Source organism: Camellia sinensis, chromosome 5 (assembly GCF_055761805.1).
Source record: "Camellia sinensis isolate YWXY chromosome 5, ASM5576180v1, whole genome shotgun sequence".
NCBI lineage: Eukaryota > Viridiplantae > Streptophyta > Magnoliopsida > Ericales > Theaceae > Camellia > Camellia sinensis.
In genome coordinates, this window is record NC_138965.1 from 155,300,918 (window position 1) to 155,317,426 (window position 16,509).

Consider the following 16,509-nt stretch of genomic DNA (forward strand, 5'->3'; position numbering starts at 1 on the left):
AAACAAACTAGCCTCAATGTTTAACCTTTAACCCTTGTAACAAAATAAGCCTCGAATTTTTAATTTTATCAATTAAAATCTTAATCTTTTGATTTATTTTCAATCTAAATATTTGCTTATTTTTGTTAAGTAAAACAACATAAAAAAATAGTAATTTAGTAATTAAATTCAATATGGATGTACATAAAATGAGTCTAAATTGACAAAATTTAAAAAAATTTATTTATTTTATTTTTAGGATCAAATCTTGAATTCTTTTAAAATTACCCCTAATTATATAAAGAAGAAAAATTATATCACAGCTAGCTAATTTCATGTTCAGAAATAATTAGACAAAGGAAAATCCTATACAAACTAACACTATCAACTTTTCTAACTAAATGACATTATCATGCAATAATGAAATTTTAGAATTTGAAACAAAATACACTTAATGTGATTTGTGCCATATTAGTAAGAAAGAAAATTTTACAATTTTTTTAATTTGTATAGTATTAAATTTAATCCCGCCTCTTACCAAGGTGGTGTCAATAGTAATGTTGCTTTGTTTCAAAATATAGTGATAATTTCCTCTCACTTAAGCTTTTATTTGCTTGCAGAGTATAGTTGGCTCTATAGAAAAATACCAACATGGACTAATTAGACGGACCATAAAGAAGTAATGTTGGCTTTATAGAAAAACACTAACATAGACTAATTAGACGGATCATCAAGAAGTAACGCTGGCTCTGTAAGAAAACACTAACATGGACTAATTAGACGGACCGTCCCTCCTTGAGGTTTTTAACAAATAAACAAATCTTAGTGTAATTTTAGAATTAAAGGGAAGGTCTGTGTATTTATCAATTAAGATGATTCAATTCTTAGGGTACTGTCAGATTAATCTAACTCACTCTATAATGGACCATATATTTATTTTACACACAAATTTATAACTCACTCTATACTTATTTATTTATTTTTATCTTTTCCTTTCAAATGTTGCCATTAAAATTATAGGGAATTTTATTAATTTCTAGAGACATCAATGGTGTGTATCATATGCACCTTATTATAAATTGACATAATTTCATTACAAAATTTTATAACATCAACCACAAAATGAGTAACCTTATCAGAAATTGACATAAAAAAATATTATAACCAAGCCACAAACTTTTATTATATGAATCACAAAATTTTAAATATTTTACTATGCTAATTTGTGGTTGATGTTACAAAATTTTCTAATAAAATTATACCAATTTATAATATGGTGCATATGATACAAACCTTGAAAAAATATGAACCATAGAATTTCCGTAATTTCTATATCTATATATTAACTTTTTAAAAAAAATTCTTCTGTAATGAGTAGTTAATGTTGAATCATAAGTGTTCACATCATTGATGTAGCGATCCTGATTTTGACCTGTCTCTTGTGGTGTTCCGGGCTCGAGTTGGTATGGTTTTGAATGGTGTTATGTATCTTAGTTTCCCTGTATTCCCCGTATTTTGGTTATCGGGTTGGAACGGTGTGTTTGGAACAGGTAATGTTTCATGTTTATATCGGGTTGTAGTGTATCTTCCATGTTTTGCCACTTCGTTGACTATATCGGGGATCGAGCTGCCGGGTCAGCTCACGGGGATCCAGGGGGTAACACCCCTTGACGGGTCTGAGGGCAGTGCCCTGGCAGGGTCGAGGGGCAGCGCCCCCGAAGAAAAAATGCAAAATACATTCGAAGTAGCTTGTCCGCTCGAACGACCGTTTCTGTGCTCTAGCAGAAAATGTTTGATTCTAGAAGTTTGACCTGTCTACAAAAGTACTAGGAAAGTGTATTCGACGCTCGAGCAGGGCTTTCCACGCTCGAGCGGACCATGTTATATCAGTTCGTGAATCTGATATTTCATATCACTTTTGTATATCTCTCTCTCTAAAAACATTTCCTCTCCCTTCTCTCTACATTTCTTTACACAAACTAGATAAAAAAAAAAACTTGATTTCTCAAGATCCATTTGAGTTTTGCCATTGTTTCTTCATCAAAGTGGGTTATCATCTCGAGGGCTTCGTTCTGTGCGGTAAAGATCGAGTTTCGACACCGTTGATTTTGGGGGTTTTCATCTCATTTCTTCTTCAAAACTTGAGGTAGGGATTTTCTTAGAGTTATATATATATTTTTGCAAGATCTATATGATTTTCGAAATCATCTTTCGACAGCTTTGAAAATTGATTGTTAATTCAAGAAGTTGAGTGATTTTGAAAGTGGGCTTGTCTCTTGTTCTTTTAAAATGACCTTATGGGTTTTGATTTTCATTGATTGAAGAAAAGATGATTTTGGAAAGTTTTATTTCAAAAGATTTGAGTTGTATAGTTTTAGTGAAAAAACCTAGAATTTGGGAATTTTTTTAAAAGAGACTGAAAATTCATGAATGAAATTGTTATATTTATTTTGTGGGTCAAAATAAATGGATGTTTGGAAAATTTCTTATTTATATTTATATAAATAATGAATTTCAGGAAATATGAGAATTGTTATTCATTTTGAAAATTATTGTTCAAAACGTTGAAATAGTCTTGAAATGACTAATTGTTGAGGATGCTTGAGAAGAGTGAATTGTGTTATTCCTTAGATGATGAATTGGAATAAAAGTATTTATATTCATCTTGTGTTATTGGCATAACAATTCATTTGATTACATTAAACTTTGAAAGTTGATTTGAAAACTTGCATTGAGAAAAGAATGTTGAGAAACAAGTTTTCATGAAATGGTTTTGGGGTAAATACGTTGGTAAGTCTTGATAGGTGGTGTAGATGATATTGAATAAGTTGGCCTGAGAGTCCGGGGTGAAAGACCGAAAACCCACTCGGATAGGTGTCGAGCTGTAACAACCCCGATCCCTGCGTAACGTTAATCCATACTTAATTATGCCTAATCAGTAATTAAGGAGGAATTCTGAATTTATTTGCATGTGTGCTTTGCGTTATAGTGTTTATATCTGTTTAGCGTAGAAAGATCTGTTCATGTTTTAGTTTCGGTTTGTAAATTGAAGGCCTTATCGGCATCCGATTCAGAAATTGACTTGATATATGTGATATGTGGAATTTATAGAATTTTATGGAAGGTTTAATTGAAATTTGATTTGGAACGATTAAATTAGATTAAATTTATGCCATTTGATTAGTCTTGTTACCGATCACTTAGTGAGCCTTTCTAACCCCACTAGTTCATCTCCTTGCATTCATTATACACATTTGAGCCTCTTCAAGGAAGAAAAATGTGAGAGAGAGAGAGAGAGAGAGAGAGAGAGAGAGAGGAAGAAATAATTGAGTTCAACCCAAGTGATTTGCTAGAGAATTGAAGGCAGCTAAAGAGAATTAGCTTGATCACTCAAGAATTAGACTACTTGAAACTCAATTGGGAAGTTTAGGTGAGAATTCAAACTTTTGATGATATAATTAAGTTAGCTAACTCATGAGATCAAAAGAAAATCCATATTAGGAGAAGGATTGAGCTTGAATAGGTGAATTCCATACATGCATGCATATAGCATAGCATATCGAGTTGAACTTCACATAATTCTAACATGCATGTTCATATTATGGTTGTAAATTAGGAATTCACCATGTTTTCCATCTATTTATCAAGTTTGATCATGCTTTAAAGTGAGTAAGCACAAGGGCGTTCATGCATGCCTAGTTCATGGATCATTCTTGAGTTTCAAGTTGAATTTTTGTACAATTGGCAAGCCATTGAGCCATGATTTCTTGAATTGATCTTTAATTTATGTTGTTTTAAGGGTCTTCATGTATTTTCTCAAGTTTTGGCCCAGAAAAAGGAAGTTTGATACCTTGGAGGTCGAGTTTGGACTTGCAGATCAAAGCTGGAAATTCCAGAAATTTGATCCATGCTCGAGCGGGGGACTTCACGCTCGAGCGAGCACTCTAAGTACGTGCATTTCCGCTCGAGCGACGTAAGTCACGCTCGAGCATGAAATGCATATACCCAGCAGTTCATATGTTTTGCAGTCTACTCGAGCGAGGGAAGTCACGCTCGAGTAAGGATCTGAGTCTCACGCTCGAGCGGGGATCGAGCGTCCGTCGAACGTGAAAATCATGCAACCATTACTTGTATCTACATTTGCTGTACGCTCGAGCGAACCTTCACATTCTGCATGTCCGCTCAAGCGAAAAAAACCACGCTCGAGCGTGGACCCTGTTTTCAGCAAATTTTGAAAAATGTTTTCAAGTGTATTTTTACATCCTCATTCCATCCTAGGTATTCCTAGGCCATGATTAAGACTCCACAATGAGGTTGAAGACTAGAAACACACCAAGAACAAATAAAGCAAGTTATGAATAATTCAAACGTGTATTTCAAGTGTGTATTTGTATGTATGTTCGTGTAGGTCGCGTGCCTTGAACCATTTCATTAATCTACTCTGTTTGTCTACATCCGAAGCCAACTGTGAGTAATAACTTTGTAAAGTTATGTTCAGTTATAAGTATTTTCTGAATGATATAAGATGATCTATTTTCTAAAATAACATTTTCTGTATGAATGATTGGTTGTCCAATGTTTCTGAAATGTATTCGTGACATTCTTAGCTTCAAATGATATCTGTTATCTATTCTGTTACGTCCCAATTATGGGTCAACTGTATGTCTCATGAGCCAACTGTTATGGATCCTTGCGTCCTATTTATGGGCCAACTGTACGTCTCACGAGCCAACTGTACCGTCTCCCTGCACGTGAGTCAACTGTATGCCTTTATGGCCGTTCCTTTATGGGCCAACTGTCTCTGCTAAGGCTAATGAATGTACCACGTACGATTAACTACAAATTTTGATTATGAATATGATTCTGAATCTGTATCTATTATGAACTATGATTTCTGAACAGGTTTATGAAGCCATTTCTGACAACTACTGAATACCGTTTTCTGTAACTATTATGAACAACATTCATTAAACCCTTTACTCTGTTATTGTTCACCGGGCTTCCGCTCACTATTTATTTATATGTATGTAGGTGAGCAAGTGCGTGACCTAGAGATGGCAATTTAAAACCGGCCCGATGGGGACCCGACCCCCCGATCCCGAATTGAGTGGGTTTTCCCCGAAAAATAGCCCCGACGGGACGGGGATGGTGATTGAAAATCAATCCCGAACAGATTCGGGCCGGGGACGGGGATCAGTGTTCCAGTCCCGTACCCGGCCCGGCCCCGGCCCCGATCCCCGGCCCGGTTTTATCCCCGATGTTAAATTACAATTTTACCCTTACATATATATATATATGTATATAAACCAACAGGTCAGTCCTCCCTCTCACCTCTCATTTCTCTCTACCCGTCTCTGTCTCTCATTTCTCTCTACGGTAGACTCTACCTCACTGACTTCTCTCTCTCTCAAATCCACCACCGAGCCTCGCACGGTCGCACCACCACGGCCGAGCCTCGCACCACCACGGCCGACCACCGCCGAGCCTCGCACCACCACGGCCGAGCCTCGCACCACCACGGCCGACCACCGCCGAGCCTCGCACCACCACATCGCAGCTCTCATCCACTCCCTCTCTCTCGACGAGCCTCGACCACCAGATGAGATCTTTTTTTTTTTTCTTTTTTTTTTCAGATCTGTTTCAGATCTGATTCACAATTTCTTTTTTTTTTTTAGATCTGTTTCAGATCTGTTTCTGATCTGTTTCTGATGTTGTATAACACATCCCTTGTGATTAACTTGTATTTTCAGATCTGATGTTGTTGATGTTGTTGTATATTCTGAGTTGTATTTTCTGATTTTTTCTGATTTTTTCAACTTGTATTTTCTGAGTTGTATATTCTGAGTTGATGTTGTTGTATATTCTGAGTTGTATTTTCGGATGATGTTTTGAGTTGTATTTTCTGATTTTTTTTTTTATTTTTAGCCGGGGAATGCTCGGGGTCGGGGAAACCCGATCCCCGTTGGGGGCGGGGGTGGGGACAGGGATAGGTTCCCCGTCGGGGATCGGGGCCGGGGCCGGGGGAAATTCTACCATCGGGGATCGGGGACGGGGAGTGCGATCCCCGGCCCCGCCCCGCCCCGTTGCCATTCCTAGCGTGACCAGGCCTAAAATGCCGCCTGGCGAGTTTTGGTGTCAACCAGCTATCATGCCTCCCGTAGAGGTTCCCTTTTGTGATCTGTTGAGTTTTGTGTCCTTGGGACTTTTGTACTTCCAAAATGTTTATGTCTGGTCTGAACATGCTTGAAATCTTGTGTATGTGGCTTGGGTGATGTAAGGGTACTGTCGCCATATCTGTATATCTGCATATATGTATATGAAAAGTTTTTAATTTCATGTCCCATATATATCTGCACAGCTCTATGGACTATGTAAGTTTGTTTATTTGCTTCCTCAGCCCCTAGCTATATGTTAATCTGTTTAGAGGCCTTCGGTAATCCAAGGATTACTGACCGGTTACGATGCTGAACCTATAGGGGCAAGTTTGGGTCGTGACATGAGCCTTCCGGTTAATACCGGTTAAAATGACAATTTGGTAGTACTTGTATAGTCTACTTGCAGACACCGACCTAGGGATTACCAGAGTCGTATTTACAGACTTTGAAATAAATTGTTAAGTTTTGAACAATTGAAATTGCATGACATCATTGAGCATGATGGTTTTTAAAAGATGAAAATGTGATTTATCTTCAAAAAGGGCATAGCATGACATGTGCATTTCATCTCTTGAAACTTGTATAAAATGTATATACTTTTTTAAGGATTTCCTACTGGGCTTTATGCTCACCCTACGGGATTTTTGTGCAGGAAAAGATATGGTGATGCCATCTAACTAAAGGCGAGGAAATCTGTGTTGAGAGTATGAAACTCTCATTTTGTTGTGACTCTGTGTGTAAACCAAGGGTTGTATGTGTGTGGGTTTGAATAACCGTTTTGTGTAACTAGGCTCAAGCCTTGGAAACTTGTAAATCCTTGGGGGTATTTATTTGTTTATTTACTTGTTGTTAGATTAATTTATTGTTGTATGAAGAACTATTGTGTCATATAATGTTAGTTTGGAGATTTATATTTGGTTTTCCTTGAAAGAGCCATAGTTACTGTATTATCATTTGGGCTAGAAATTTGGGGCATTACAACTTGGTGTTAGAGTTACCGGGTTTGAATACTTGGAGTTCGTGGGAAGTGGTTGTTTAACCACAATGGGTTCATTTAGCATGCTTAGGAAGTGTTATGCATTTTGTGACTATGTGATAACATGCTTATGTGACTAAATGGGTATGAGATTGGACTTTTGAGATGTTGTTTACGCTTGTTAAATTCATTGAGGTCTTATTAGAAGGGTACTTAATCAATACTCATTCTACTAAGAATTCTTGGTTTTTCATGGGACAAATCTCATCATAAAAGTATAATCCATATGTGTTTACATGACTAAGTGCTTATGTGAGATGAAATTTAATTGTTATATGGTAGAGGAATATATAGAATTATTGTGATCAAACGTGTAAGGCAAGTTGTGGGCATGTGTGGGTTAGTGTGCTAAATTAATTCTATTGTCATTTATAGGATATCAGGAAGAGGTCAAACTCATGGTGGTAGAGACGGGAGGCGTGGTAGGGCTTGCCGAGGTATGTGTGAGGTACCGGTCCATGAGGTTCCGGTGCAAGAGGAAGAGTCCGGCCAAGCTAATGTGGCCGAACAAGTGGGGCAGGCGGGAATCCTGGGACAAGCGGGTCAAACCACAATGGGGGCCCTAGCTCCAGAAATGGCAGGGTTTTTAAGAGAGTCTAGGAACTTGTTGAGGGTGGAGAATCAAGCCCGAGAGAGCACCGCAGAGTCAAGGGCGAGTTTCCTTACTAGAGAGTTCTTGCGAGCCAAACCGGATGAGTTCCATGGTAGCCCCGAGCCCAAGAAAGCGGATGAGTGGCTCGAACAAACTGTAAAGACATTTGAGATGCTTCACATCGAAGATAGTGAACTAAGAGTGACTCTAGCGAGTTACTACCTTAAAGGAGACGCGGGTCAATGGTGGAAATATGCCAAGGGTAGAGTGGAGTTGACATGGGAAGCCTTTACGGTTGCTTTCCAAGATAAGTACATACCTCCCACTACTAGGGAGAGATTGAGGCAAGAGTTTAAAGACCTCAAACAACTTGACATGCCCGTGGCAGAGTTTGAGGTGGTCTTCTCTAATTTGTCCAGATTTGCACCAGAGTTGGTGGCAACGGAAGAGCGCCGTTGCATTGAAGTTGAAAAGAAATTAAAAACAAAAATTATGTTCAAGCTTGTCGGCAATATGATTCGGAAATATGACCATCTTGTGGAGACGGCGACACACGTAGAAATTTCCATACAAGCCGAGGATGAGAGGCTTCGGAGTTCGAGGTCTAGGGGCCAAGAGTCTCAATGAGACTATAGGCAGAACAAGAAGAGTAGGAACACCTATCTATCCCAATCCCAACCACAGCAGTCTAGATTCACTTTTCCTTTGCCTAGTGCGAGTTCGGGAAAAAGTGCATCGAGTAGCTTCTTGTGTTTCAAGTGTGGCCAACCGGGTCACAAAGCCTTCTCATGCCCACAGAAGGGAGGAATGCAGTTAATGTTACCACCACCTAACCGATCTCAAAGTCAGTCTCAATCTCAGAATAAAGGTCAAGGGTTTAATTGTTATTAGTGTGGTCAGCTGGGGCATATGAAGAGAACTTGCCCAGAGTTGGGAGGCGCATCTGGCACATCAGGGTCGAGATAGACTAAGAGCCACCAGCAGGCTCAATCAGTCCAAGCTTCGCGAGTTAATCAGGGAGCCGCTTCAGTTCAGTCAGTACAATAGGCCTATACTCCGAGAGGGGAGCAAGTTAATCAAGGGCCACAAGGGCGCGTGTATGCTGTTACCGTGCCAGACCAGTTGCCAGAATTCTCAATTGTGAGAGCTATTTTTGTTGTGTGTAATTCTTTGGCTAATGTGCAGATAGATACGAGTGCGTCTCATTCATTTATATCTACTGCATTTGCTTCGGCATTGGGGTTAGAGGTAGCACGGTTAGTGTCTCCACTCAGAGTAGAGTCAACTATTGGGGGTACAGTTGATTTAGACCGGGGGTGTAGTGATTGTGAGATAGAAGTTGCCAGGCGTCGACTTCCATTTGCTTTTGTGTTGCTAGATATGTTGAGTTTTGATGTCATTTTAGGCATGGAGTGGTTGTGTTCTTACCAAGCTGTGATTGATTGTTACCGTCAGAGAGTTACGGTGTGCACTTCGAGTGGTGATTGTTTTTACTTTTTGGGAAATCGAGTTGATAGGACCTTGTCGCCAATTGTTGACCCTCGTAGTAGGAGCAAGCTTAATGGCCTTCTTCCAACTCTCTTAGATAGTGAGAGTGACAGGGCTCGTGTTGAGTTACCAAAGGTAGTTTGTGAATACTCGAATGTCTTTCCCGAGGATCTTACTAGTTTGCCACCTCACCGGGAGATCTAGTTCTCTATTGAATTAGTGCCTGGCACGGCACCGATTTCCATGTCACCGTATAGATTTGCACTTGCCGAATTGCATGAGTTGAAGATTCAACTCCAAGAACTTTTAGACAAGGGTTTCATTCGCCCTAGTACATCGTCTTGGGAAGCGCCAGCTCTCTTTACGAAGAAGAAGGATGGGTCATTGCGGTTGTGTATTGATTACCGCAAGTTGAATAGAGTTACAGTTAAGAACAAGTATCCTCTACCCAGAATAGATGATTTGTTTGACCAACTTAGAGGATCTCGCTACTTTTTGAAAATAGATTTGAGGTCGGGGTACCTTTAGTTGAGAGTCCGAGAGGAGGACATTCAGAAGACGGTCTTTCATACGCGTTATGGCCACTATGAATTCCTTATAATGCCTTTTGGGTTAACCAGTGCACCTGTTTCCTTTGTGGATTTGATGAACAGAATTTTTCGAGAGTACTTGGACCGTTTTGTGGTCGTCTTTGTGGACGACATCTTGATTTATTCAACCTCTGAAGAGGAACACGAGACTCACTTGCAGGTAGTGCTGGGTTTACTTAGTGAGCACCAATTGTATGCCAAATTTGAAAAATATGAGTTTTGGTTAACAGAGGTGAAGTTTTTGGGGCATGTAGTGTCTAGAGAGGGAGTGACTGTGGACTCCTCAAAGATAGATGCCATATAGGATTAGGAACAACCCAAGAATGTTTTTGAAATCCAAAGTTTCTTGGGATTAGCGGGGTATTATCAACGTTTTGTAAGGGACTTCTCTAGACTAGCTGCACCTTTGACTAGGTTGACTAGAATGAGCATCAAATTTGTGTGGAGTGAGGCGCATGAAAAGTCATTCCAAGAGCTTAAGACTAGATTGACTACCGCATCGGTTTTGATAATTCCGAAAAGGGGTTTGAATTACACTGTCTACTGTGATGCGTCCAGGGATGGACTTGGTTGTGTCTTGATACAAGAAGGAAAAGTTGTGGCCTACGGTTCACGACAATTGAAAACTCATGAGAAAAATTACCCCACCCATGATCTAGAATTAGTAGCAGTGATTTTTGCTTTGAAAATTTAGAAGCGTTACTTGTATGGTGAGAAGTTTGAGGTTTTCTCCGATCATAAGAGTCTAAAGTATTTGTTTCTCAAAAAGACTTGAATTTACAACAACGGATGTGGATGGAATTTATGGAGGATTATGACTTTGAGTTACACTATCATCCAGGGAAGGCCAATGTGGTAGCCGATGCTTTGAGTCGAAAATCTGTGAGTAGTTTGGCAAGTGTTGCCATTCGGGAATGGGATATACTAGATGTTATTGGCAAGTTTGATTTGCACTTGGGTGAGTCCGGAGAGAGTGCTACCTTTTTTACTTTGAATGCTCAACCTACCTTGGTTAGTAAGGTCAGAGAGGCACAACGAGAAGACCGTGATGTGGAATCAATCCGTGTTAAGATTTCCAATGGGAAGGAAGAGAAAGGTTTGAACGTTCACTCGGATCTGAGTATACGTTACCTAGACCGTTTGTTTGTACCAGAATCTTGTAGAAAGGAAGTACTTCGGGAGTTCCATCACTCACACCTTGCGGTACACCCAAGAGGCACTAAAATGTATCATGATCTTAGTCGTCAGTTTTGGTGAAGGGGTATGAAACAGGATGTCACTTCATTTGTATCAAAGTGCCTTACTTGTCAATAAGTGAAGGCCGAACACCAATGACCAACGGGTTTGTTACAACCCTTACCGATGGTCGAGTGGAAATGGGAGCGTGTTACCATGGATTTTGTAGTTGGGCTTCCTAGAACACAACGAGGCAATGACGCCGTTTGGGTGATTGTTGATAGGTTGACTAAGTCTACCCATTTCATTCCAATGTGCACCAGCAACTCAGTTGAAAGCTTGGCAGAGTTGTACATTAGAGAGATAGTTCGAGTTCATGGAGTCCCTGTGACTATTGTGTCGGATAGGGATCCTCGTTTTACTGCCCGGTTATGGCAAAGCCTTCAAGAGGCGTTGGGAACTAAGTTAACTCTTAGCACCGCTTATCATCCTCAAACCGATGGACAGTCGGAACGTACCATTCAGATTTGGAGGACATGCTTCGAGCTGGTGTCCTTGATTTTAAGGGGCCTTGGGAAAGACACTTACCATTGATTGAGTTTGCTTACAACAATAGTTACCAAGCTAGTATTGGGATGGCACCATTTGAGGTCCTGTATGGCCGACCTTGTAGATCACCGGTTTGTTGGCCCGAAGTGGGTGATGCACCGTTACTGGGTCCGAAAATTGTTACAGAGACAACCGAGAAAGTTGTTCTCATTCGGAAGAGGTTAACTACGGCCCAAAGTCGACAAAAGAGTTATGCTGATAAAAGGAAACGACCTTTATCTTTTGAAGTTGGTGACCATGTATTTCTAAAAATCTCACCAAGGCGGGGTTTGATGAGATTTGGTAAGAGTGGTAAATTATCTCCAAGGTTCAATGAGCCTTTTGAGATCTTAGAGCAAATTGGGGAAGTGGCATACCGGTTAGCTTTGACGCCACAACTTTCGGGAGTTCACAACGTATTTCATGTAGCTATGCTTAGGAAGTATGAACCGGACCCTTCTCATGTGCTTGATTGGGTTGACTTAGAGGTAGATGAAGATGCCTCTTACGAAGAACGACCGGTTCAAATATTAGATACCCAGGAGCAAGTGCTATGGGGCAAAACTATACTGTTGGTAAAGGTGTTGTGGATACACCATGGGGTTGAAGAAGCGGTGTGAGAACGGGAGGCGGAAGTCCACCCTAAGTATCCGGATTTATTTGAAAATGCTTAAGTTGTTTTTCCTTGTAATATTCCCTAGTGTTTGAGGGAAATGTATTAAAATTGTTGACCACATGTTGTTATGTATGTTGTTATGTTAAGCATGAAGTAGTTACAGATTGTCATTTCTTTGCTTCATGTTTAGGTTAATGTGGACGGTTGTTGTTAATGAGATAACCATGGTAGAAAATGACAAAAAAAAGAAAAGAAAAAAAAAATGATTGAGAGTTAATATTGTGATTTTAAAATGAAATAACGTGGTTTTGATCGCTAGAAACCCCCTTTGTTTGGGTAGTTTGATTTGAAATTTCGAGGACGAAATTCTTTAAGAGGGGAGGTTATAGCGATCCCGATTTTGACCCGTCTCTTGTGGTGTTCCGGGCTCAGGTTGGTATAGTTTTGAACGGTTTTACGTATCTTAGTTTCTCTGTATTCCCCTTATTTTGGTTATCGGGTTGTAGCGGTGTGTTAGGAACAGGTAATGTTTCATGTTTGTATCGGGTTGTAGCGTATCTTTCATGTTTTGCCACTTCGCTGACTATGTCGGGGATCAAGCTACCCAGTCAGCTTGCGGGGGTCCATGGGGCAGTGCCCCTTGGTGAGTCCGAGGACAGCGCCCTAGTGAGGTCGAGGGGCAGCGCCCCCGAAGCAAAAATGTAAAATGCATTTAAAGTTGCTTGTCTGCTTGAGCGGCCGTTTATGCGCTCGAGTGGAGAATGTTTGGTTCCAGAAGTTTGACCTGTCTGCAAAAGTACTGGGAAAGTGTATTCGACGCTCGTGCAGGGCTTTCCACGCTCGAGCGGACCATGTTATATCAATTCATGAATCTGATATTTCAGATCACTTTTGTATATGTCTCATTCTCTAAAAACATTTCCTCTCCCTTCTCTCTACATTTCTTTACACAAACTAGATCAAAAAACCTTGATTCTCAAGATCCATTTGAGTTTTGCCATTACTTCTTCATCAAAGTGGGCTATCATCTCGAGGGCTTCGTTGTGTGCGGTGAAGATCGAGTTTTGACACCGTTGATTTTGGGAGTTTCATCTCATTTCTTCTTCAAAACTTGAGGTAGGGATTTTCTTAGAGTTATATATATATATATATATTTTTGCAAGATCTATAAGATTTTCGAAATCATCTTTCGATAGCTTTGAAAATTGATTGTTAATTCAAGAAGTTGAGTGATTTTGAAAGTGGTTAAAATGATCTTATGGGTTTTGATCTTCGTTGATTGACGAAAAGATGATTTTGGAAAATTTTCTTTCAAAAGATTTTAATTGTATAGTTTTAGTAAAAAAACCTAGAATTTGGAAAAAATTTTAAAAGAGACTGAAAATCCATGAATGATATTGTTACATTTATTTTGCGTGCCAAAATAAATGGATGTTTAGAAAATTTCTTATTTATATTTATATAAATGATGAATTTCAGGAAATATGAGAATTGTTGTTCATTTTGGAAATTATTGTTCAAAATGTTGAAATAGTCTTGAAATGACTAATTGTTGAGGATATTTGAGAAGAGTGAATTGTGTTATTCCTTGGATGATAAATTGCAATAAAAGTATTTATATTCATCTTGTGTTATTAGCATAACAATTCATTTGATTACATTAAATTTTGAAAGTTGATTTGAAAACTTGTATTGAGAAAAGAATGTTGAGAAACAAGTTTTCATGAAATGGTTTTGGGGTAAATACGTTGGTAAGTCATGATAGGTGGTGTAGATGATATTGAATAAGTTGGCTTGAGAGCCTAGGGTGAAAGACCAAAACCAGCGCGGATAGGTGTCGAGCCTTCCTGTTAATACCGATAAAAATGACAATTTGGTAGTACTTGTATAGTTTACTTGCAGACACCGACCTAGGGATTACCAGAATCGTATTTACCGCCCTTGAAATAAATTGTTAAGTTTGAACAATTGAAATTGCATGACATCATTGAGCATGATGGTTTTTAAAAGATAAAAATGTGATTTATCTTCAAAAAGGGCATAGCATGGCATGTGCATTTCATCTCTTGAGACTTGTATAAAATGTATATACTTTGTTAAGGATTTCCTACTGAGCTTTATGCTCACCCTACGGGATTTTTGTGCCGGAAAAGATGTGGTGATGCCGCCTAACTAAAGGCGAGGAAATATGTGTTGAGAGTATGAAACTCTCATTTTGTTGTGACTCTATGTGTAAGCCAAGGGTTGTATGTGCATGGGTTTGAATAACCGTTTTGTGTAATCAGGCTCAAGCCTTGGAAACTTGTAAACCCTTGGGGGTATTTATTTGTTTATTTACTTGTTGTTGGATTAATGTATTGTTGCATGAAGAACTATTGTATCATATAATGTAAGTTTAGAGATTTATATTTGGTTTTCCTTGAAAGAGTCATGATTGTTGTATTATCATTTGGGCTGGAAATTTGGGGCGTTACAATTGATGGTGACACAAAAATTTGAGCAATTATTCATTGCTCACGGGCATTGACGTGGCGATGTCACAAAGTCATTCAAGTTATTTATTTGTGTGGGACTCATGTGAGATTCACACAAATGAATAATTTGAATAATTTTGGGACAATATTATAGGGGCATGAATTTTTTTTTTTATAGAAAATCATAGCAAACTACCTTTTCCGTATAATTGAAGTCGTTGGACGTAATTGATTAAAGGATCATTCTCAGCTCCTTTTAATATTTTTCATGCTTTTTCATATTTCTCTTGGAGGTCTTAACCTAGACACGTATTGATAATTTAAACCATCTATCTCGTACGCCTGATAGTAAATATTATTTATGTAAAAAATTAACTTTTTCAAACAATTAGGCCAAGTTTGGGGACTTTAAAAAAAGCCAAAAAGTCAAAAAGTTACTCAAAAAGTTAAAAAGTTAACACTATTCACCAAAAGTCAACAATTACGGCTGCACAACTCCCAATTCAAATTTTTCCCTACAAATCAATTTTTACAATTTTTTATTACACATTTTTCAATAAAAAGTCAAAAAGTTAACCCAAACATCCATATTTTTAACCTCAATTTTTTAGTGCAAAAAGACAAAAAGTGCACTTTTTTAGTCTTCCCAAACTTGGCCTTATAACATAAATAAATTACATCTTGTTTTATAAAATAGATAATTTAAGTTTTCAATCATATTTATCGTTCATTTTATAAAATAAAATGTGATTTATTTTTATATGTATAGTTGTTCAATGAAATTAATTTTTTGCATAGATGACTTTTATTGTGAGATCTACAAAATAAACGGTTCAGATTATCGAAGCGGACCCGAATTGAGACCTACAAGGGAAATATGGGGGAGAGCCCATTTATACCATTGAACCCAGTCTAATTTTGACCTCACTATCATACATTAGTCTACAAAATTATTATTCATATGTAATACCGTATGAATTTGGGTATCAAAATTTTGCTTCATATTAGCATTACAGATAGATACAATTCACAAACGTAAGAAAAGAATAGGGAAAAAAAAAAAAACCCATAATATCATAATATGGCTAGTTCGTTTGGCCATAATATTTGACTTTCAGTTGTTGGAATCTTTCTATCTATGTTTGGATCAATTATATGTTATATTTAATTTTTATTATTATGATTACAAATTCATTAGTTTTACTGTAATATCATATATAAATTTAAAAAATAAAATAAAAGCTTTATTCAACATTGTAAAATAGGATTAAATTTAAATAATTGTAATCCACTATTTATATCATATAACAGATTACTAGCCTACTGTGGGGATATATTTTCTGAGTACCAACACGTGGCATGGTGACGCCGATGTGTTAGCCTAGGTGCCACGTGTCGTAGTAGTTATGCTGAGGTTATCTCTGAGTTGCCGAGGTTATCTTCGAAGATATCGGAATCCGAGATAATCGGATGGAGGACAAGAGTCCTAGGACAAAGAGGAAACTTGGCCAAGATAAGGATAACACTCTTAGGGAGTTTATCTTTATCTCTTGAGAAATCCAAAGTAAGTACAGAATTGGAGTCCATAGAAGTCAGGCTTCTAGTGGGACTTGGATTGAGTAAACTATAAAAGAGAGGCACCCCCATGGGTCTAAGGTACGCAATTTATGCTTTGAGCATTGAGTTTAGCACTTGATTTATCTTTGAGAGATATACTGACTTGATCGTCGGAGTGCCCCCGGGTGGACGAACCACCGCCGGAATCTTCTCTTTCTGTTGCAGGTTAGCCAGGTGCCATCTGTTCTGCCTGTGTTC